This window comes from Gallinula chloropus, assembly GCF_964237585.1.
Source record: "Gallinula chloropus genome assembly, chromosome: 2".
NCBI classification, from domain to species: domain Eukaryota; kingdom Metazoa; phylum Chordata; class Aves; order Gruiformes; family Rallidae; genus Gallinula; species Gallinula chloropus.
The window spans coordinates 109,410,538-109,431,264 of NC_140086.1; positions in this window are offsets into that span (position 1 = coordinate 109,410,538).

The window sequence follows — 20,727 nt, forward strand, 5'->3', positions numbered from 1 at the left end:
GGCTCCTTGGCTTTGGGAGCAGTCGCTCCACGTTTGGCATGTTGGCCGGAGAGTGCTTCTCCGGCCGCGAACTGCAACCTGGCAGGTACCTCCCAGGTTCCCGGCCCAACGAAAGCCCCCAGACCCAAATGGAGAGGGGCTCCTTGGGGGCCTCCTGGGGCCCCTTCAGGCCAGCTAGGTCTTTGGGTCCTGGCTCCTTCGCTTTGGGAGCAGTCGCTCCACGTTGGGCATGTTGGCCGGAGAGTGCTTCTCTGGCCGCGAACTGCAATCTGGCAGGTTCCTGCCAGGTTCCCGGCACAAAGCAAGCCCCCAGACCCAAAGGGAGAGGGGCTGCTTGGGGGCCCCCTGGGGCCCCTTCAGGCCAGCTAGGTCTTTGGGTCCTGGCTCCTTCGCTTTGGGAGCAGTCGCTGAACGTTTGGCATGTTGGCCGGAGAGTGCTTCTCCGGCCGCGAACTGCAACCTGGCAGGTACCTCCCACGTTCCCGGCCCAACGAAAGCCCCCAGACCCAAATGGAGAGGGGCTGCTTAGGGGCCCCCTGGGGCCCCTTCAGGCCAGCTAGGTCTTTGGGTCCTGGCTCCTTCGCTTTGGGAGCAGTCGCTCCACGTTTGGCATGTTGGCCGGAGAGTGCTTCTCGGGCCGCGAACTGCAACCTGGCAGGTACCTGCCAGGTTCCCGGCCCAACGAAAGCCCCCAGACCCAAATGGAGAGGGGCTGCTTGGGGGCCCCCTGGGGCCCCTTCAGGCCAGCTAGGTCTTTGAGTCCTGGCTCCTTCGCTTTGGGAGCCGTCGCTGGACGTTTGGCATGTTGGCCGGAGAGTGCTTCTCGGGCCGCGAACTGCAACCTGGCAGGTACATCCCAGGTTCCCGGCCCAACGAAAGCCCCCAGACCCAAATGGAGAGGGGCTGCTTGGGGGCCCCCTGGGGCCCCTTCAGGCCAGCTAGGTCTTTGGGTCCTGGCTCCTTCGCTTTGGGAGCAGTCGCTCCACGTTGGGCATGTTGGCCGGAGAGTGCTTCTTGGGCCGCGAACTGCAACCTGGCAGGTACCTCCCAGGTTCCCGGCCCAACGAAAGCCCCCAGACCCAAATGGAGAGGGGCTGCTTGGGGGCCCCCTGGGGCCCCTTCAGGCCAGCTAGGTCTTTGGGTCCTGGCTCCTTCGCTTTGGGAGCAGTCGCTCCACGTTTGGCATGTTGGCCGGAGAGTGCTTCTCCGGCCGCGAACTGCAACCTGGCAGGTACCTCCCAGGTTCCCGGCCCAACGAAAGCCCCCAGACCCAAATGGAGAGGGGCTGCTTGGGGGCCCCCTGGGGCCCCTTCAGGCCAGCTAGGTCTTTGGGTCCTGGCTCCTTCGCTTTGGGAGCAGTCGCTCCACGTTGGGCATGTTGGCCGGAGAGTGCTGCTCGGGCCGCGAACTGCAACCTGGCAGGTACATCCCAGGCTCCCGGCCCAACGAAAGCCCCCAGACCCAAATGGAGAGGGGCTGCTTGGGGGCCCCCTGGGGCCCCTTCAGGCCAGCTAGGTCTTTGGGTCCTGGCTCCTTCGCTTTGGGAGCAGTCGCTGGACGTTGGGCATGTTGGCCGGAGAGTGCTTCTCGGGCCGCGAACTCAACCTGGCAGGTACCTGCCAGGTTCCCGGCCCAACGAAAGCCCCCAGACCCAAATGGAGAGGGGCTGCTTGGGGGCCCCCTGGGGCCCCTTCAGGCCAGCTAGGTCTTTGGGTCCTGGCTCCTTCGCTTTGGGAGCAGTCGCTCCACGTTTGGCATGTTGGCCGGAGAGTGCTTCTCCGGCCGCGAACTGCAACCTGTCAGGTACCTCCCAGGTTCCCGGCCCAACGAAAGCCCCCAGACCCAAAGGGAGAGGGGCTGCTTGGGGGCCCCCTGGGGCCCCTTCAGGCCAGCTAGGTCTTTGGGTCCTGGCTCCTTCGCTTTGGGAGCAGTCGCTCCACGTTTGGCATGTTGGCCGGAGAGTGCTTCTCCGGCCGCGAACTGCAACCTGGCAGGTACCTGCCAGGTTCCCGGCACAACGAAAGCCCACAGACCCAAATGGAGAGGGGCTGCTTGGGGGCCCCCTGGGGCCCCTTCAGGCCAGCTAGGTCTTTGGGTCCTGGCTCCTTCGCTTTGGGAGCAGTCGCTCCACGTTTGGCATGTTGGCCGGAGAGTGCTTCTCCGGCCGTGAACTGCAAGCCGGCAGGTACCTCCCAGGTTCCCGGCCCAACGAAAGCCCCCAGACCTAAATGGAGAGGGGCTGCTTGGGGGCCCCCTGGGGCCCCTTCAGGCCAGCTAGGTCTTTGGGTCCTGGCTCCTTCGTTTTGGGAGCAGTCGCTGGATGTTGGGCATGTTGGCCGGAGAGTGCTGCTCGGGCTGCGAACTGCAACCTGGCAGGTACATCCCAGGCTCCCGGCCCAACGAAAGCCCCCAGACCCAAATGGAGAGGGGCTGCTTGGGGGCCCCCTGGGGCCCCTTCAGGCCAGCTAGGTCTTTGAGTCCTGGCTCCTTCGCTTTGGGAGCCGTCGCTGAACGTTTGGCATGTTGGCCGGAGAGTGCTGCTCAGGCCGCGAACTGCAACCTGGCAGGTACATCCCAGGTTCCCGGCCCAACGAAAGCCCCCAGACCCAAATGGAGAGGGGCTGCTTGGGGGCCCCCTGGGGCCCCTTCAGGCCAGCTAGGTCTTTGGGTCCTGGCTCCTTCGCTTTGGGAGCAGTCGCTCCACGTTTGGCATGTTGGCCGGAGAGTGCTTCTCCGGCCGCGAACTGCAACCTGGCAGGTACCTGCCAGGTTCCCGGCCCAACGAAAGCCCCCAGACCCAAATGGAGAGGGGCTGCTTGGGGGCCCCCTGGGGCCCCTTCAGGCCAGCTAGGTCTTTGGGTCCTGGCTCCTTCGCTTTGGGAGCAGTCGCTCCACGTTTGGCATGTTGGCCGGAGAGTGCTTCTCCGGCCGCGAACTGCAACCTGGCAGGTACCTGCCAGGTTCCCGGCCCAACGAAAGCCCCCAGACCCAAATGGAGAGGGGCTGCTTGGGGGCCCCCTGGGGCCCCTTCAGGCCAGCTAGGTCTTTGGGTCCTGGCTCCTTCGGTTTGGGAGCCGTCGCTCCACGTTTGGCATGTTGGCCGGAGAGTGCTTCTCCGGCCGCGATCTACAACCTGGCAGGTACCTGCCAGGTTCCCGGCCCAACGAAAGCCCCCAGACCCAAATGGAGAGGGGCTGCTTGGGGGCCCCCTGGGGCCCCTTCAGGCCAGCTAGGTCTTTGGGTCCTGGCTCCTTCGCTTTGGGAGCAGTCGCTGGACGTTGGGCATGTTGGCCGGAGAGTGCTTCTCCGGCCGCGAACTGCAACCTGGCAGGTACATCCCAGGTTCCCGGCCCAACGAAAGCCCCCAGACCCAAATGGAGAGGGGCTGCTTGGGGGCCCCCTGGGGCCCCTTCAGGCCAGCTAGGTCTTTGGGTCCTGGCTCCTTCGTTTTGGGAGCAGTCGCTGGATACTGAGCATGTTGGCCGGAGAGTGCTTCTCGGGCCGCGAACTGCAACCTGGCAGGTACATCCCAGGTTCCCAGCCCAACGAAAGCCCCCAGACCCAAATGGAGAGGGGCTGCTTGGGGGCCCCCTGGGGCCCCTTCAGGCCAGCTAGGTCTTTGGGTCCTGGCTCCTTCGCTTTGGGAGCAGTCGCTCCACGTTTGGCATGTTGGCCGGAGAGTGCTTCTCGGGCCGCGAACTGCAACCTGGCAGGTACCTCCCAGGTTCCCGGCCCAACGAAAGCCCCAGACCCAAATGGAGAGGGGCTGCTTGGGGGCCCCCTGGGGCCCCTTCAGGCCAGCTAGGTCTTTGGGTCCTGGCTCCTTCGCTTTGGGAGCAGTCGCTCCACGTTTGGCATGTTGGCCGGAGAGTGCTTCTCCGGCCGCGATCTACAACCTGGCAGGTACCACCCAGGTTCCCGGCCCAACGAAAGCCCCCAGACCCAAATGGAGAGGGGCTGCTTGGGGGCCCCCTGGGGCCCCTTCAGGCCAGCTAGGTCTTTGGGTCCTGGCTCCTTCGCTTTGGGAGCAGTCGCTGGACGTTGGGCATGTTGGCCGGAGAGTGCTTCTCCGGCCGCGAACTGCAACCTGGCAGGTACCTGCCAGGTTCCCGGCCCAACGAAAGCCCCCAGACCCAAATGGAGAGGGGCTGCTTGGGGGCCCCCTGGGGCCCCTTCAGGCCAGCTAGGTCTTTGGGTCCTGGCTCCTTGGCTTTGGGAGCAGTCGCTCCACGTTTGGCATGTTGGCCGGAGAGTGCTTCTCCGGCCGCGAACTGCAACCTGGCAGGTACCTCCCAGGTTCCCGGCCCAACGAAAGCCCCCAGACCCAAATGGAGAGGGGCTCCTTGGGGGCCTCCTGAGGCCCCTTCAGGCCAGCTAGGTCTTTGGGTCCTGGCTCCTTCGCTTTGGGAGCAGTCGCTCCACGTTTGGCATGTTGGCCGGAGAGTGCTTCTCCGGCCGCGAACTGCAAGCCGGCAGGTACCTCCCAGGTTCCCGGCCCAACGAAAGCCCCCAGACCTAAATGGAGAGGGGCTGCTTGGGGGCCCCCTGGGGCCCCTTCAGGCCAGCTAGGTCTTTGGGTCCTGGCTCCTTCGTTTTGGGAGCAGTCGCTGGATGTTGGGCATGTTGGCCGGAGAGTGCTGCTCGGGCCACGAACTGCAACCTGGCAGGTACCTCCCAGGTTCCCGGCCCAACGAAAGTCCCCAGACCCAAATGGAGAGGGGCTGCTTGGGGGCCCCCTGGGGCCCCTTCAGGCCAGCTAGGTCTTTGGGTCCTGGCTCCTTCGCTTTGGGAGCAGTCGCTCCACGTTGGGCATGTTGGCCGGAGAGTGCTTCTCTGGCCGCGAACTGCAATCTGGCAGGTTCCTGCCAGGTTCCCGGCACAAAGAAAGCCCCCAGACCCAAAGGGAGAGGGGCTGCTTGGGGGCCCCCTGGGGCCCCTTCAGGCCAGCTAGGTCTTTGGGTCCTGGCTCCTTCGCTTTGGGAGCAGTCGCTGAACGTTTGGCATGTTGGCCGGAGAGTGCTTCTCCGGCCGCGAACTGCAACCTGGCAGGTACCTCCCACGTTCCCGGCCCAACGAAAGCCCCCAGACCCAAATGGAGAGGGGCTGCTTAGGGGCCCCCTGGGGCCCCTTCAGGCCAGCTAGGTCTTTGGGTCCTGGCTCCTTCGCTTTGGGAGCAGTCGCTCCACGTTTGGCATGTTGGCCGGAGAGTGCTTCTTGGGCCGCGAACTGCAACCTGGCAGGTACCTGCCAGGTTCCCGGCCCAACGAAAGCCCCCAGACCCAAATGGAGAGGGGCTGCTTGGGGGCCCCCTGGGGCCCCTTCAGGCCAGCTAGGTCTTTGGGTCCTGGCTCCTTCGCTTTGGGAGCAGTCGCTGGACGTTTGGCATGTTGGCCGGAGAGTGCTTCTCCGGCCGCGAACTGCAACCTGGCAGGTACCTCCCAGGTTCCCGGCCCAACGAAAGCCCCCAGACCCAAATGGAGAGGGGCTGCTTGGGGGCCCCCTGGGGCCCCTTCAGGCCAGCTAGGTCTTTGGGTCCTGGCTCCTTCGCTTTGGGAGCCGTCGCTCCACGTTTGGCATGTTGGCCGGAGAGTGCTTCTCCGGCCGCGAACTGCAACCTGGCAGGTACCACCCAGGTTCCCGGCCCAACGAAAGCCCCCAGACCCAAATGGAGAGGGGCTGCTTGGGGGCCCCCTGGGGCCCCTTCAGGCCAGCTAGGTCTTTGGGTCCTGGCTCCTTCGCTTTGGGAGCAGTCGCTGGACGTTGGGCATGTTGGCCGGAGAGAGTCTCCGGCCGCGAACTGCAACCTGGCAGGTACCTGCCAGGTTCCCGGCCCAACGAAAGCCCCCAGACCCAAATGGAGAGGGGCTGCTTGGGGGCCCCCTGGGGCCCCTTCAGGCCAGCTAGGTCTTTGGGTCCTGGCTCCTTGGCTTTGGGAGCCGTCGCTGGACGTTTGGCATGTTGGCCGGAGAGTGCTTCTCGGGCCGCGAACTGCAACCTGGCAGGTACCTGCTAGGTTCCCGGCACAACGAAAGCCCCCAGACCTAAATGGAGAGGGGCTGCTTGGGGGCCTCCTGGGGCCCCTTCAGGCCAGCTAGGTCTTTGGGTCCTGGCTCCTTCGCTTTGGGAGCAGTTGCTCCACGTTTGGCATGTTGGCCGGAGAGTGCTTCTCCGGCCGCGAACTGCAAGCCGGCAGGTACCTCCCAGGTTCCCGGCCCAACGAAAGCCCCCAGACCTAAATGGAGAGGGGCTGCTTGGGGGCCCCCTGGGGCCCCTTCAGGCCAGCTAGGTCTTTGGGTCCTGGCTCCTTCGTTTTGGGAGCAGTCGCTGGATGTTGGGCATGTTGGCCGGAGAGTGCTTCTCGGGCCGCGAACTGCAACCTGGCAGGTACATCCCAGGTTCCCAGCCCAACGAAAGCCCCCAGACCCAAATGGAGAGGGGCTGCTTGGGGGCCCCCTGGGGCCCCTTCAGGCCAGCTAGGTCTTTGGGTCCTGGCTCCTTCGCTTTGGGAGCAGTCGCTCCACGTTGGGCATGTTGGCCGGAGAGTGCTTCTCTGGCCGCGAACTGCAATCTGGCAGGTTCCTGCCAGGTTCCCGGCACAAAGAAAGCCCCCAGACCCAAAGGGAGAGGGGCTGCTTGGGGGCCCCCTGGGGCCCCTTCAGGCCAGCTAGGTCTTTGGGTCCTGGCTCCTTCGCTTTGGGAGCAGTCGCTGAACGTTTGGCATGTTGGCCGGAGAGTGCTTCTCCGGCCGCGAACTGCAACCTGGCAGGTACCTCCCACGTTCCCGGCCCAACGAAAGCCCCCAGACCCAAATGGAGAGGGGCTGCTTAGGGGCCCCCTGGGGCCCCTTCAGGCCAGCTAGGTCTTTGGGTCCTGGCTCCTTCGCTTTGGGAGCAGTCGCTCCACGTTTGGCATGTTGGCCGGAGAGTGCTTCTTGGGCCGCGAACTGCAACCTGGCAGGTACCTGCCAGGTTCCCGGCCCAACGAAAGCCCCCAGACCCAAATGGAGAGGGGCTGCTTGGGGGCCCCCTGGGGCCCCTTCAGGCCAGCTAGGTCTTTGGGTCCTGGCTCCTTCGCTTTGGGAGCAGTCGCTGGACGTTTGGCATGTTGGCCGGAGAGTGCTTCTCCGGCCGCGAACTGCAAGCCGGCAGGTACCTCCCAGGTTCCCGGCCCAACGAAAGCCCCCAGACCCAAATGGAGAGGGGCTGCTTGGGGGCCCCCTGGGGCCCCTTCAGGCCAGCTAGGTCTTTGGGTCCTGGCTCCTTCGCTTTGGGAGCCGTCGCTCCACGTTTGGCATGTTGGCCGGAGAGTGCTTCTCCGGCCGCGAACTGCAACCTGGCAGGTACCACCCAGGTTCCCGGCCCAACGAAAGCCCCCAGACCCAAATGGAGAGGGGCTGCTTGGGGGCCCCCTGGGGCCCCTTCAGGCCAGCTAGGTCTTTGGGTCCTGGCTCCTTCGCTTTGGGAGCAGTCGCTGGACGTTGGGCATGTTGGCCGGAGAGAGTCTCCGGCCGCGAACTGCAACCTGGCAGGTACCTGCCAGGTTCCCGGCCCAACGAAAGCCCCCAGACCCAAATGGAGAGGGGCTGCTTGGGGGCCCCCTGGGGCCCCTTCAGGCCAGCTAGGTCTTTGGGTCCTGGCTCCTTGGCTTTGGGAGCCGTCGCTGGACGTTTGGCATGTTGGCCGGAGAGTGCTTCTCGGGCCGCGAACTGCAACCTGGCAGGTACCTGCTAGGTTCCCGGCACAACGAAAGCCCCCAGACCTAAATGGAGAGGGGCTGCTTGGGGGCCTCCTGGGGCCCCTTCAGGCCAGCTAGGTCTTTGGGTCCTGGCTCCTTCGTTTTGGGAGCAGTTGCTCCACGTTTGGCATGTTGGCCGGAGAGTGCTTCTCCGGCCGCGAACTGCAAGCCGGCAGGTACCTCCCAGGTTCCCGGCCCAACGAAAGCCCCCAGACCTAAATGGAGAGGGGCTGCTTGGGGGCCCCCTGGGGCCCCTTCAGGCCAGCTAGGTCTTTGGGTCCTGGCTCCTTCGTTTTGGGAGCAGTCGCTGGATGTTGGGCATGTTGGCCGGAGAGTGCTTCTCGGGCCGCGAACTGCAACCTGGCAGGTACATCCCAGGTTCCCGGCCCAACGAAAGCCCCCAGACCCAAATGGAGAGGGGCTGCTTGGGGGCCCCCTGGGGCCCCTTCAGGCCAGCTAGGTCTTTGAGTCCTGGCTCCTTCGCTTTGGGAGCCGTCGCTGGACGTTTGGCATGTTGGCCCGAGAGTGCTGCTCGGGCCGCGAACTGCAACCTGGCAGGTACCACCCAGGTTCCCGGCCCAACGAAAGCCCCCAGACCCAAATGGAGAGGGGCTGCTTGGGGGCCCCCTGGGGCCCCTTCAGGCCAGCTAGGTCTTTGGGTCCTGGCTCCTTCGCTTTGGGAGCCGTCGCTCCACGTTTGGCATGTTGGCCGGAGAGTGATTCTCCGGCCGCGATCTACAACCTGGCAGGTACCACCCAGGTTCCCGGCCCAACGAAAGCCCCCAGACCCAAATGGAGAGGGGCTGCTTGGGGGCCCCCTGGGGCCCCTTCAGGCCAGCTAGGTCTTTGGGTCCTGGCTCCTTCGCTTTGGGAGCAGTCGCTGGACGTTGGGCATGTTGGCCGGAGAGAGTCTCCGGCCGCGAACTGCAACCTGGCAGGTAACTGCCAGGTTCCCGGCCCAACGAAAGCCCCCAGACCCAAATGGAGAGGGGCTGCTTGGGGGCCCCCTGGGGCCCCTTCAGGCCAGCTAGGTCTTTGGGTCCTGGCTCCTTGGCTTTGGGAGCCGTCGCTGGACGTTTGGCATGTTGGCCGGAGAGTGCTTCTCGGGCCGCGAACTGCAACCTGGCAGGTACCTGCTAGGTTCCCGGCACAACGAAAGCTCCCAGACCCAAATGGAGAGGGGCTGCTTGGGGGCCTCCTGGGGCCCCTTCAGGCCAGCTAGGTCTTTGGGTCCTGGCTCCTTCGCTTTGGGAGCAGTTGCTCCACGTTTGGCATGTTGGCCGGAGAGTGCTTCTCCGGCCGCGAACTGCAAGCCGGCAGGTACCTCCCAGGTTCCCGGCCCAACGAAAGCCCCCAGACCTAAATGGAGAGGGGCTGCTTGGGGGCCCCCTGGGGCCCCTTCAGGCCAGCTAGGTCTTTGGGTCCTGGCTCCTTCGTTTTGGGAGCAGTCGCTGGATGTTGGGCATGTTGGCCGGAGAGTGCTTCTCGGGCCGCGAACTGCAACCTGGCAGGTACATCCCAGGTTCCCAGCCCAACGAAAGCCCCCAGACCCAAATGGAGAGGGGCTGCTTGGGGGCCCCCTGGGGCCCCTTCAGGCCAGCTAGGTCTTTGAGTCCTGGCTCCTTCGCTTTGGGAGCCGTCGCTGGACGTTTGGCATGTTGGCCGGAGAGTGCTGCTCGTGCCGCGAACTGCAACCTGGCAGGTACCTGCCAGGTTCCCGGCCCAACGAAAGCCCCCAGACCCAAATGGAGAGGGGCTGCTTGGGGGCCCCCTGGGGCCCCTTCAGGCCAGCTAGGTCTTTGGGTCCTGGCTCCTTCGCTTTGGGAGCAGTCGCTCCACGTTGGGCATGTTGGCCGGAGAGTGCTTCTTGGGCCGCGAACTGCAACCTGGCAGGTACCTCCCAGGTTCCCGGCACAAAGAAAGCCCCCAGACCCAAAGGGAGAGGGGCTGCTTGGGGGCCCCCTGGGGCCCCTTCAGGCCAGCTAGGTCTTTGGGTCCTGGCTCCTTCGCTTTGGGAGCAGTCGCTCCACGTTTGGCATGTTGGCCGGAGAGTGTTTCTCCGGCCGCGAACTGCAACCTGGCAGGTACCTGCCAGGTTCCCGGCCCAACGAAAGCCCCCAGACCCAAATGGAGAGGGGCTGCTTGGGGGCCCCCTGGGGCCCCTTCAGGCCAGCTAGGTCTTTGGGTCCTGGCTCCTTCGCTTTGGGAGCCGTCGCTCCACGTTTGGCATGTTGGCCGGAGAGTGCTTCTCCGGCCGCGATCTACAACCTGGCAGGTACCTGCCAGGTTCCCGGCCCAACGAAAGCCCCCAGACCCAAATGGAGAGGGGCTGCTTGGGGGCCCCCTGGGGCCCCTTCAGGCCAGCTAGGTCTTTGGGTCCTGGCTCCTTCGCTTTGGGAGCAGTCGCTGGACGTTTGGCATGTTGGCCGGAGAGTGCTTCTCCGGCCGCGAACTGCAACCTGGCAGGTACCTCCCAGGTTCCCGGCCCAACGAAAGCCCCCAGACCCAAATGGAGAGGGGCTGCTTGGGGGCCCCCTGGGGCCCCTTCAGGCCAGCTAGGTCTTTGGGTCCTGGCTCCTTCGTTTTGGGAGCAGTCGCTGGATGTTGGGCATGTTGGCCGGAGAGTGCTTCTCGGGCCGCGAACTGCAACCTGGCAGGTACATCCCAGGTTCCCAGCCCAACGAAAGCCCTCAGACCCAAATGGAGAGGGGCTGCTTGGGGGCCCCCTGGGGCCCCTTCAGGCCAGCTAGGTCTTTGGGTCCTGGCTCCTTCGCTTTGGGAGCAGTCGCTCCACGTTTGGCATGTTGGCCGGAGAGTGCTTCTCGGGCCGCGAACTGCAACCTGGCAGGTACCTCCCAGGTTCCCGGCCCAACGAAAGCCCCCAGACCCAAATGGAGAGGGGCTGCTTGGGGGCCCCCTGGGGCCCCTTCAGGCCAGCTAGGTCTTTGGGTCCTGGCTCCTTCGCTTTGGGAGCCGTCGCTCCACGTTTGGCATGTTGGCCGGAGAGTGCTTCTCCGGCCGCGATCTACAACCTGGCAGGTACCACCCAGGTTCCCGGCCCAACGAAAGCCCCCAGACCCAAATGGAGAGGGGCTGCTTGGGGGCCCCCTGGGGCCCCTTCAGGCCAGCTAGGTCTTTGGGTCCTGGCTCCTTCGCTTTGGGAGCAGTCGCTGGACGTTGGGCATGTTGGCCGGAGAGTGCTTCTCCGGCCGCGAACTGCAACCTGGCAGGTACCTGCCAGGTTCCCGGCCCAACGAAAGCCCCCAGACCCAAATGGAGAGGGGCTGCTTGGGGGCCCCCTGGGGCCCCTTCAGGCCAGCTAGGTCTTTGGGTCCTGGCTCCTTGGCTTTGGGAGCAGTCGCTCCACGTTTGGCATGTTGGCCGGAGAGTGCTTCTCCGGCCGCGAACTGCAACCTGGCAGGTACCTCCCAGGTTCCCGGCCCAACGAAAGCCCCCAGACCCAAATGGAGAGGGGCTCCTTGGGGGCCTCCTGGGGCCCCTTCAGGCCAGCTAGGTCTTTGGGTCCTGGCTCCTTCGCTTTGGGAGCAGTTGCTCCACGTTTGGCATGTTGGCCGGAGAGTGCTTCTCCGGCCGCGAACTGCAAGCCGGCAGGTACCTCCCAGGTTCCCGGCCCAACGAAAGCCCCCAGACCTAAATGGAGAGGGGCTGCTTGGGGGCCCCCTGGGGCCCCTTCAGGCCAGCTAGGTCTTTGGGTCCTGGCTCCTTCGTTTTGGGAGCAGTCGCTGGATGTTGGGCATGTTGGCCGGAGAGTGCTTCTCGGGCCGCGAACTGCAACCTGGCAGGTACCTCCCAGGTTCCCGGCCCAACGAAAGTCCCCAGACCCAAATGGAGAGGGGCTGCTTGGGGGCCCCCTGGGGCCCCTTCAGGCCAGCTAGGTCTTTGGGTCCTGGCTCCTTCGCTTTGGGAGCAGTCGCTCCACGTTGGGCATGTTGGCCGGAGAGTGCTTCTCTGGCCGCGAACTGCAATCTGGCAGGTTCCTGCCAGGTTCCCGGCACAAAGAAAGCCCCCAGACCCAAAGGGAGAGGGGCTGCTTGGGGGCCCCCTGGGGCCCCTTCAGGCCAGCTAGGTCTTTGAGTCCTGGCTCCTTCGCTTTGGGAGCCGTCGCTCCACGTTTGGCATGTTGGCCGGAGAGTGCTGCTCGGGCCGCGAACTGCAACCTGGCAGGTACCTGCCAGGTTCCCGGCCCAACGAAAGCCCCCAGACCCAAATGGAGAGGGGCTGCTTGGGGGCCCCCTGGGGCCCCTTCAGGCCAGCTAGGTCTTTGGGTCCTGGCTCCTTCGCTTTGGGAGCAGTCGCTGGACGTTGGGCATGTTGGCCGGAGAGTGCTTCTCGGGCCGCGAACTCAACCTGGCAGGTACCTGCCAGGTTCCCGGCCCAACGAAAGCCCCCAGACCCAAATGGAGAGGGGCTGCTTGGGGGCCCCCTGGGGCCCCTTCAGGCCAGCTAGGTCTTTGGGTCCTGGCTCCTTCGCTTTGGGAGCAGTCGCTCCACGTTTGGCATGTTGGCCGGAGAGTGCTTCTCCGGCCGCGAACTGCAACCATGCAGGTACCTCCCAGGTTCCCGGCCCAACGAAAGCCCCCAGACCCAAAGGGAGAGGGGCTGCTTGGGGGCCCCCTGGGGCCCCTTCAGGCCAGCTAGGTCTTTGGGTCCTGGCTCCTTCGCTTTGGGAGCAGTCGCTCCACGTTTGGCATGTTGGCCGGAGAGTGCTTCTCCGGCCGCGAACTGCAACCTGGCAGGTACCTGCCAGGTTCCCGGCCCAACGAAAGCCCCCAGACCCAAATGGAGAGGGGCTGCTTGGGGGCCCCCTGGGGCCCCTTCAGGCCAGCTAGGTCTTTGGGTCCTGGCTCCTTCGCTTTGGGAGCAGTCGCTCCACGTTTGGCATGTTGGCCGGAGAGTGATTCTCCGGCCGCGAACTGCAACCTGGCAGGTACCTGCCAGGTTCCCGGCCCAACGAAAGCCCCCAGACCCAAATGGAGAGGGGCTGCTTGGGGGCCCCCTGGGGCCCCTTCAGGCCAGCTAGGTCTTTGGGTCCTGGCTCCTTCGCTTTGGGAGCCGTCGCTGGACGTTGGGCATGTTGGCCGGAGAGTGCTTCTCGGGCCGCGAACTGCAACCTGGCAGGTACATCCCAGGTTCCCGGCCCAACGAAAGTCCCCAGACCCAAATGGAGAGGGGCTGCTTGGGGACCCCCTGGGGCCCCTTCAGGCCAGCTAGGTCTTTGGGTCCTGGCTCCTTCGCTTTGGGAGCAGTCGCTGGACGTTGGGCATGTTGGCCGGAGAGTGCTTCTCCAGCCACGAACTGCAACCTGGCAGGTACCTCCCAGGTTCCCGGCCCAACGAAAGCCCCCAGACCCAAATGGAGAGGGGCTGCTTGGGGGCCCCCTGGGGCCCCTTCAGGCCAGCTAGGTCTTTGGGTCCTGGCTCCTTCGCTTTGGGAGCAGTCGCTCCACGTTTGGCATGTTGGCCGGAGAGTGCTTCTCCGGCCGCGATCTACAACCTGGCAGGTACCTGCCAGGTTCCCGGCCCAACGAAAGCCCCCAGACCCAAATGGAGAGGGGCTGCTTGGGGGCCCCCTGGGGCCCCTTCAGGCCAGCTAGGTCTTTGGGTCCTGGCTCCTTCGCTTTGGGAGCAGTCGCTGGACGTTGGGCATGTTGGCCGGAGAGTGCTTCTCCGGCCGCGAACTGCAACCTGGCAGGTACCTCCCAGGTTCCCGGCCCAACGAAAGCCCCCAGACCCAAATGGAGAGGGGCTGCTTGGGGGCCCCCTGGGGCCCCTTCAGGCCAGCTAGGTCTTTGGGTCCTGGCTCCTTCGTTTTGGGAGCAGTCGCTGGATGTTGGGCATGTTGGCCGGAGAGTGCTTCTCGGGCCGCGAACTGCAACCTGGCAGGTACATCCCAGGTTCCAGGCCCAACGAAAGCCCCCAGACCCAAATGGAGAGGGGCTGCTTGGGGGCCCCCTGGGGGTCCTTCAGGCCAGCTAGGTCTTTGAGTCCTGGCTCCTTCGCTTTGGGAGCCGTCGCTGGACGTTTGGCATGTTGGCCGGAGAGTGCTGCTCGGGCCGCGAACTGCAACCTGGCAGGTACCTCCCAGGTTCCCGGCCCAACGAAAGCCCCCAGACCCAAATGGAGAGGGGCTGCTTGGGGGCCCCCTGGGGCCCCTTCAGGCCAGCTAGGTCTTTGGGTCCTGGCTCCTTCGCTTTGGGAGCAGTCGCTCCACGTTTGGCATGTTGGCCGGAGAGTGCTTCTCCGGTCGCGAACTGCAACCTGGCAGGTACCTCCCAGGTTCCCGGCCCAACGAAAGCCCCCAGACCCAAATGGAGAGGGGCTGCTTGGGGGCCCCCTGGGGCCCCTTCAGGCCAGCTAGGTCTTTGGGTCCTGGCTCCTTCGCTTTGGGAGCCGTCGCTGGACGTTGGGCATGTTGGCCGGAGAGTGCTGCTCGGGCCGCGAACTGCAACCTGGCAGGTACATCCCAGGTTTCCGGCCCAACGAAAGCCCCCAGACCCAAATGGAGAGGGGCTGCTTGGGGGCCCCCTGGGGCCCCTTCAGGCCAGCTAGGTCTTTGGGTCCTGGCTCCTTCGCTTTGGGAGCAGTCGCTGGACGTTGGGCATGTTGGCCGGAGAGTGCTTCTCGGGCCGCGAACTGCAACCTGGCAGTTACCTGCTAGGTTCCCGGCACAACGAAAGCCCCCAGACCCAAATGGAGAGGGGCTGCTTGGGGGCCTCCTGGGGCCCCTTCAGGCCAGCTAGGTCTTTGGGTCCTGGCTCCTTCGCTTTGGGAGCAGTTGCTCCACGTTTGGCATGTTGGCCGGAGAGTGCTTCTCCGGCCGCGAACTGCAAGCCGGCAGGTACCTCCCAGGTTCCCGGCCCAACGAAAGCCCCCAGAACTAAATGGAGAGGGGCTGCTTGGGGGCCCCCTGGGGCCCCTTCAGGCCAGCTAGGTCTTTGGGTCCTGGCTCCTTCGTTTTGGGAGCAGTCGCTGGATGTTGGGCATGTTGGCCGGAGAGTGCTTCTCGGGCCGCGAACTGCAACCTGGCAGGTACATCCCAGGTTCCCAGCCCAACGAAAGCCCCCAGACCCAAATGGAGAGGGGCTGCTTGGGGGCCCCCTGGGGCCCCTTCAGGCCAGCTAGGTCTTTGAGTCCTGGCTCCTTCGCTTTGGGAGCCGTCGCTGGACGTTTGGCATGTTGGCCGGAGAGTGCTGCTCGGGCCGCGAACTGCAACCTGGCAGGTACCTGCCAGGTTCCCGCGACAACGAAAGCCCCCAGACCCAAATGGAGAGGGGCTGCTTGGGGGCCCCCTGGGGCCCCTTCAGGCCAGCTAGGTCTTTGGGTCCTGGCTCCTTCGCTTTGGGAGCAGTCGCTCCACGTTGGGCATGTTGGCCGGAGAGTGCTTCTCGGGCCGCGAACTGCAACCTGGCAGGTACCTGCTAGGTTCCCGGCACAAAGAAAGCCCCCAGACCCAAAGGGAGAGGGGCTGCTTGGGGGCCCCCTGGGGCCCCTTCAGGCCAGCTAGGTCTTTGGGTCCTGGCTCCTTCGCTTTGGGAGCAGTCGCTCTACGTTTGGCATGTTGGCCGGAGAGTGCTTCTCCGGCCGCGAACTGCAACCTGGCAGGTACCTGCCAGGTTCCCGGCCCAACGAAAGCCCCCAGACCCAAATGGAGAGGGGCTGCTTGGGGGCCCCCTGGGGCCCCTTCAGGCCAGCTAGGTCTTTGGGTCCTGGCTCCTTCGCTTTGGGAGCAGTCGCTCCACGTTGGGCATGTTGGCCGGAGAGTGCTGCTCGGGCCGCGAACTGCAACCTGGCAGGTACATCCCAGGCTCCCGGCCCAACGAAAGCCCCCAGACCCAAATGGAGAGGGGCTGCTTGGGGGCCCCCTGGGGCCCCTTCAGGCCAGCTAGGTCTTTGGGTCCTGGCTCCTTCGCTTTGGGAGCAGTCGCTGGACGTTGGGCATGTTGGCCGGAGAGTGCTTCTCGGGCCGCGAACTCAACCTGGCAGGTACCTGCCAGGTTCCCGGCACAACGAAAGCCCCCAGACCCAAATGGAGAGGGGCTGCTTGGGGGCCCCCTGGGGCCCCTTCAGGCCAGCTAGGTCTTTGGGTCCTGGCTCCTTCGCTTTGGGAGCAGTCGCTCCACGTTTGGCATGTTGGCCGGAGAGTGCTTCTCCGGCCGCGAACTGCAACCATGCAGGTACCTCCCAGGTTCCCGGCCCAACGAAAGCCCCCAGACCCAAAGGGAGAGGGGCTGCTTGGGGGCCCCCTGGGGCCCCTTCAGGCCAGCTAGGTCTTTGGGTCCTGGCTCCTTCGCTTTGGGAGCAGTCGCTCCACGTTTGGCATGTTGGCCGGAGAGTGCTTCTCCGGCCGCGAACTGCAACCTGGCATGTACCTGCCAGGTTCCCGGCCCAACGAAAGCCCCCAGACCCAAATGGAGAGGGGCTGCTTGGGGGCCCCCTGGGGCCCCTTCAGGCCAGCTAGGTCTTTGGGTCCTGGCTCCTTCGCTTTGGGAGCAGTCGCTCCACGTTTGGCATGTTGGCCGGAGAGTGATTCTCCGGCCGCGAACTGCAACCTGGCAGGTACCTGCCAGGTTCCCGGCCCAACGAAAGCCCCCAGGCCCAAATGGAGAGGGGCTGCTTGGGGGCCCCCTGGGGCCCCTTCAGGCCAGCTAGGTCTTTGGGTCCTGGCTCCTTCGCTTTGGGAGCCGTCGCTGGACGTTGGGCATGTTGGCCGGAGAGTGCTTCTCAGGCCGCGATCTACAACCTGGCAGGTACCTGCCAGGTTCCCGGCCCAAAGAAAGCCCCCAGACCCAAATGGAGAGGGGCTGCTTGGGGGCCCCCTGGGGCCCCTTCAGGCCAGCTAGGTCTTTGGGTCCTGGCTCCTTCGCTTTGGGAGCAGTCGCTGGACGTTGGGCATGTTGGCCGGAGAGTGCTTCTCCGGCCGCAAACTGCAACCTGGCAGGTACCTGCCAGGTTCCCGGCCCAACGAAAGCCCCCAGACCCAAATGGAGAGGGGCTGCTTGGGGGCCCCCTGGGGCCCCTTCAGGCCAGCTAGGTCTTTGGGTCCTGGCTCCTTCGCTTTGGGAGCAGTCGCTCCACGTTTGGCATGTTGGCCGGAGAGTGCTTCTCCGGCCGCGAACTGCAACCTGGCAGGTACCTGCCAGGTTCCCTGCCCAACGAAAGCCCCCAGACCCAAATGGAGAGGGGCTGCTTGGGGGCCCCCTGGGGCCCCTTCAGGCCAGCTAGGTCTTTGGGTCCTGGCTCCTTCGCTTTGGGAGCCGTCGCTGGACGTTGGGCATGTTGGCCGGAGAGTGCTGCTCGGGCCGCGAACTGCAACCTGGCAGGTACATCCCAGGTTCCCGGCCCAACGAAAGCCCCCAGACCCAAATGGAGAGGGGCTGCTTGGGGGCCCCCTGGGGCCCCTTCAGGCCAGCTAGGTCTTTGGGTCCTGGCTCCTTCGCTTTGGGAGCAGTCGCTGGACGTTGGGCATGTTGGCCGGAGAGTGCTTCTCGGGCCGCGAACTGCAACCTGGCAGGTACCTGCCAGGTTCCCGGCACAACGAAAGCCCCCAGACCCAAATGGAGAGGGGCTGCTTGGGGGCCTCCTGGGGCCCCTTCAGGCCAGCTAGGTCTTTGGGTCCTGGCTCCTTCGCTTTGGGAGCAGTTGCTCCACGTTTGGCATGTTGGCCGGAGAGTGCTTCTCCGGCCGCGAACTGCAAGCCGGCAGGTACCTCCCAGGTTCCCGGCCCAACGAAAGCCCCCAGACCTAAATGGAGAGGGGCTGCTTGGGGGCCCCCTGGGGCCCCTTCAGGCCAGCTAGGTCTTTGGGTCCTGGCTCCTTCGCTTTGGGAGCAGTCGCTCCACGTTGGGCATGTTGGCCGGAGAGTGCTTCTTGGGCCGCGAACTGCAACCTGGCAGGTACCTCCCAGGTTCCCGGCACAAAGAAAGCCCCCAGACCCAAAGGGAGAGGGGCTGCTTGGGGGCCCCCTGGGGCCCCTTCAGGCCAGCTAGGTCTTTGGGTCCTGGCTCCTTCGCTTTGGGAGCAGTCGCTGGACGTTGGGCATGTTGGCCGGAGAGTGCTTCTCCGGCCGCGATCTACAACCTGGCAGGTACCTCCCAGGTTCCCGGCCCAACGAAAGCCCCCAGACCCAAATGGAGAGGGGCTGCTTGGGGGCCCCCTGGGGCCCCTTCAGGCCAGCTAGGTCTTTGGGTCCTGGCTCCTTCGCTTTGGGAGCAGTCGCTGGACGTTGGGCATGTTGGCCGGAGAGTGCTTCTCCGGCCGCGAACTGCAACCTGGCAGGTACCTGCCAGGTTCCCGGCCCAACGAAAGCCCCCAGACCCAAATGGAGAGGGGCTGCTTGGGGGCCCCCTGGGGCCCCTTCAGGCCAGCTAGGTCTTTGGGTCCTGGCTCCTTCGCTTTGGGAGCAGTCGCTCCACGTTTGGCATGTTGGCCGGAGAGTGCTTCTCCGGCCGCGAACTGCAACCTGGCAGGTACCTGCCAGGTTCCCGGCCCAACGAAAGCCCCCAGACCCAAATGGAGAGGGGCTGCTTGGGGGCCCCCTGGGGCCCCTTCAGGCCAGCTAGGTCTTTGGGTCCTGGCTCCTTCGCTTTGGGAGCCGTCGCTGGACGTTGGGCATGTTGGCCGGAGAGTGCTGCTCGGGCCGCGAACTGCAACCTGGCAGGTACCTGCCAGGTTCCCGGCCCAACGAAAGCCCCCAGACCCAAATGGAGAGGGGCTGCTTGGGGGCCCCCTGGGGCCCCTTCAGGCCAGCTAGGTCTTTGGGTCCTGGCTCCTTCGCTTTGGGAGCAGTCGCTCCACGTTTGGCATGTTGGCCGGAGAGTGCTGCTCGGGCCGCGAACTGCAACCTGGCAGGTACCTGCCAGGTTCCCGGCCCAACGAAAGCCCCCAGACCCAAATGGAGAGGGGCTGCTTGGGGGCCCCCTGGGGCCCCTTCAGGCCAGCTAGGTCTTTGGGTCCTGGCTCCTTCGCTTTGGGAGCAGTCACTCCACGTTGGGCATGTTGGCCGGAGAGTGCTTCTCCGGCCGCGAACTGCAACCTGGCAGGTACCTCCCAGGTTCCCGGCACAAAGAAAGCCCCCAGACCCAAAGGGAGAGGGGCTGCTTGGGGGCCCCCTGGGGCCCCTTCAGGCCAGCTAGGTCTTTGGGTCCTGGCTCCTTCGCTTTGGGAGCAGTCGCTCCACGTTTGGCATGTTGGCCGGAGAGTGCTTCTCCGGCCGCGATCTACAACCTGGCAGGTACCACCCAGGTTCCCGGCCCAACGAAAGCCCCCAGACCCAAATGGAGAGGGGCTGCTTGGGGGCCCCCTGGGGCCCCTTCAGGCCAGCTAGGTCTTTGGGTCCTGGCTCCTTCGCTTTGGGAGCAGTCGCTGGACGTTGGGCATGTTGGCCGGAGAGTGCTTCTCCGGCCGCGAACTGCAACCTGGCAGGTACCTCCCAGGTTCCCGGCCCAACGAAAGCCCCCAGACCCAAATGGAGAGGGGCTGCTTGGGGGCCTCCTGGGGCCCCTTCAGGCCAGCTAGGTCTTTGGGTCCTGGCTCCTTCGCTTTGGGAGCAGTTGCTCCACGTTTGGCATGTTGGCCGGAGAGTGCTTCTCCGGCCGCAAACTGCAAGCCGGCAGGTACCTCCCAGGTTCCCGGCCCAACGAAAGCCCCCAGACCTAAATGGAGAGGGGCTGCTTGGGGGCCCCCTGGGGCCCCTTCAGGCCAGCTAGGTCTTTGGGTCCTGGCTCCTTCGTTTTGGGAGCAGTCGCTGGATGTTGGGCATGTTGGCCGGAGAGTGCTTCTCGGGCCGCGAACTGCAACCTGGCAGGTACATCCCAGGTTCCCAGCCCAACGAAAGCCCCCAGACCCAAATGGAGAGGGGCTGCTTGGGGGCCCCCTGGGGCCCCTTCAGGCCAGCTAGGTCTTTGAGTCCTGGCTCCTTCGCTTTGGGAGCCGTCGCTGGACGTTTGGCATGTTGGCCGGAGAGTGCTGCTCGGGCCGCGAACTGCAACCTGGCAGGTACCTGCCAGGTTCCCGCGACAACGAAAGCCCCCAGACCCAAATGGAGAGGGGCTGCTTGGGGGCCCCCTGGGGCCCCTTCAGGCCAGCTAGGTCTTTGGGTCCTGGCTCCTTCGCTTTGGGAGCAGTCGCTCCACGTTGGGCATGTTGGCCGGAGAGTGCTTCTTGGGCCGCGAACTGCAACCTGGCAGGTACCTCCCAGGTTCCCGGCACAAAGAAAGCCCCCAGACCCAAATGGAGAGGGGCTGCTTGGGGGCCCCCTGGGGCCCCTTCAGGCCAGCTAGGTCTTTGGGTCCTGGCTCCTTCGCTTTGGGAGCAGTCGCTCCACGTTTGGCATGTTGGCCGGAGAGTGATTCTCCGGCCGCGAACTGCAACCTGGCAGGTACCTCCCAGGTTCCCGCCCAACGAAAGCCCCCAGGCCCAAATGGAGAGGGGCTGCTTGGGGGCCCCCTGGGGCCCCTTCAGGCCAGCTAGGTCTTTGGGTCCTGGCTCCTTCGCTTTGGGAGCAGTCGCTCCACGTTTGGCATGTTGGCCGGAGAGTGCTTCTCCGGCCGTGAACTGCAACCTGGCAGGTACCTCCCAGGTTCCCGGCCCAACGAAAGCCCCCAGACCCAAATGGAGAGGGGCTGCTTGGGGGCCCCCTGGGGCCCCTTCAGGCCAGCTAGGTCTTTGGGTCCTGGCTCCTTCGCTTTGGGAGCCGTCGCTGGACGTTTGGCATGTTGGCCGGAGAGTGCTGCTCGGGCCGCGAACTGCAACCTGGCAGGTACATCCCAGGTTCCCGGCCCAACGAAAGCCCCCAGACCCAAATGGAGAGGGGCTGCTTGGGGGCCCCCTGGGGCCCCTTCAGGCCAGCTAGGTCTTTGGGTCCTGGCTCCTTCGCTTTGGGAGCAGTCGCTGGACGTTGGGCATGTTGGCCGGAGAGTGCTTCTCGGGCCGCGAACTCAACCTGGCATGTACCTGCCAGGTTCACGGCCCAACG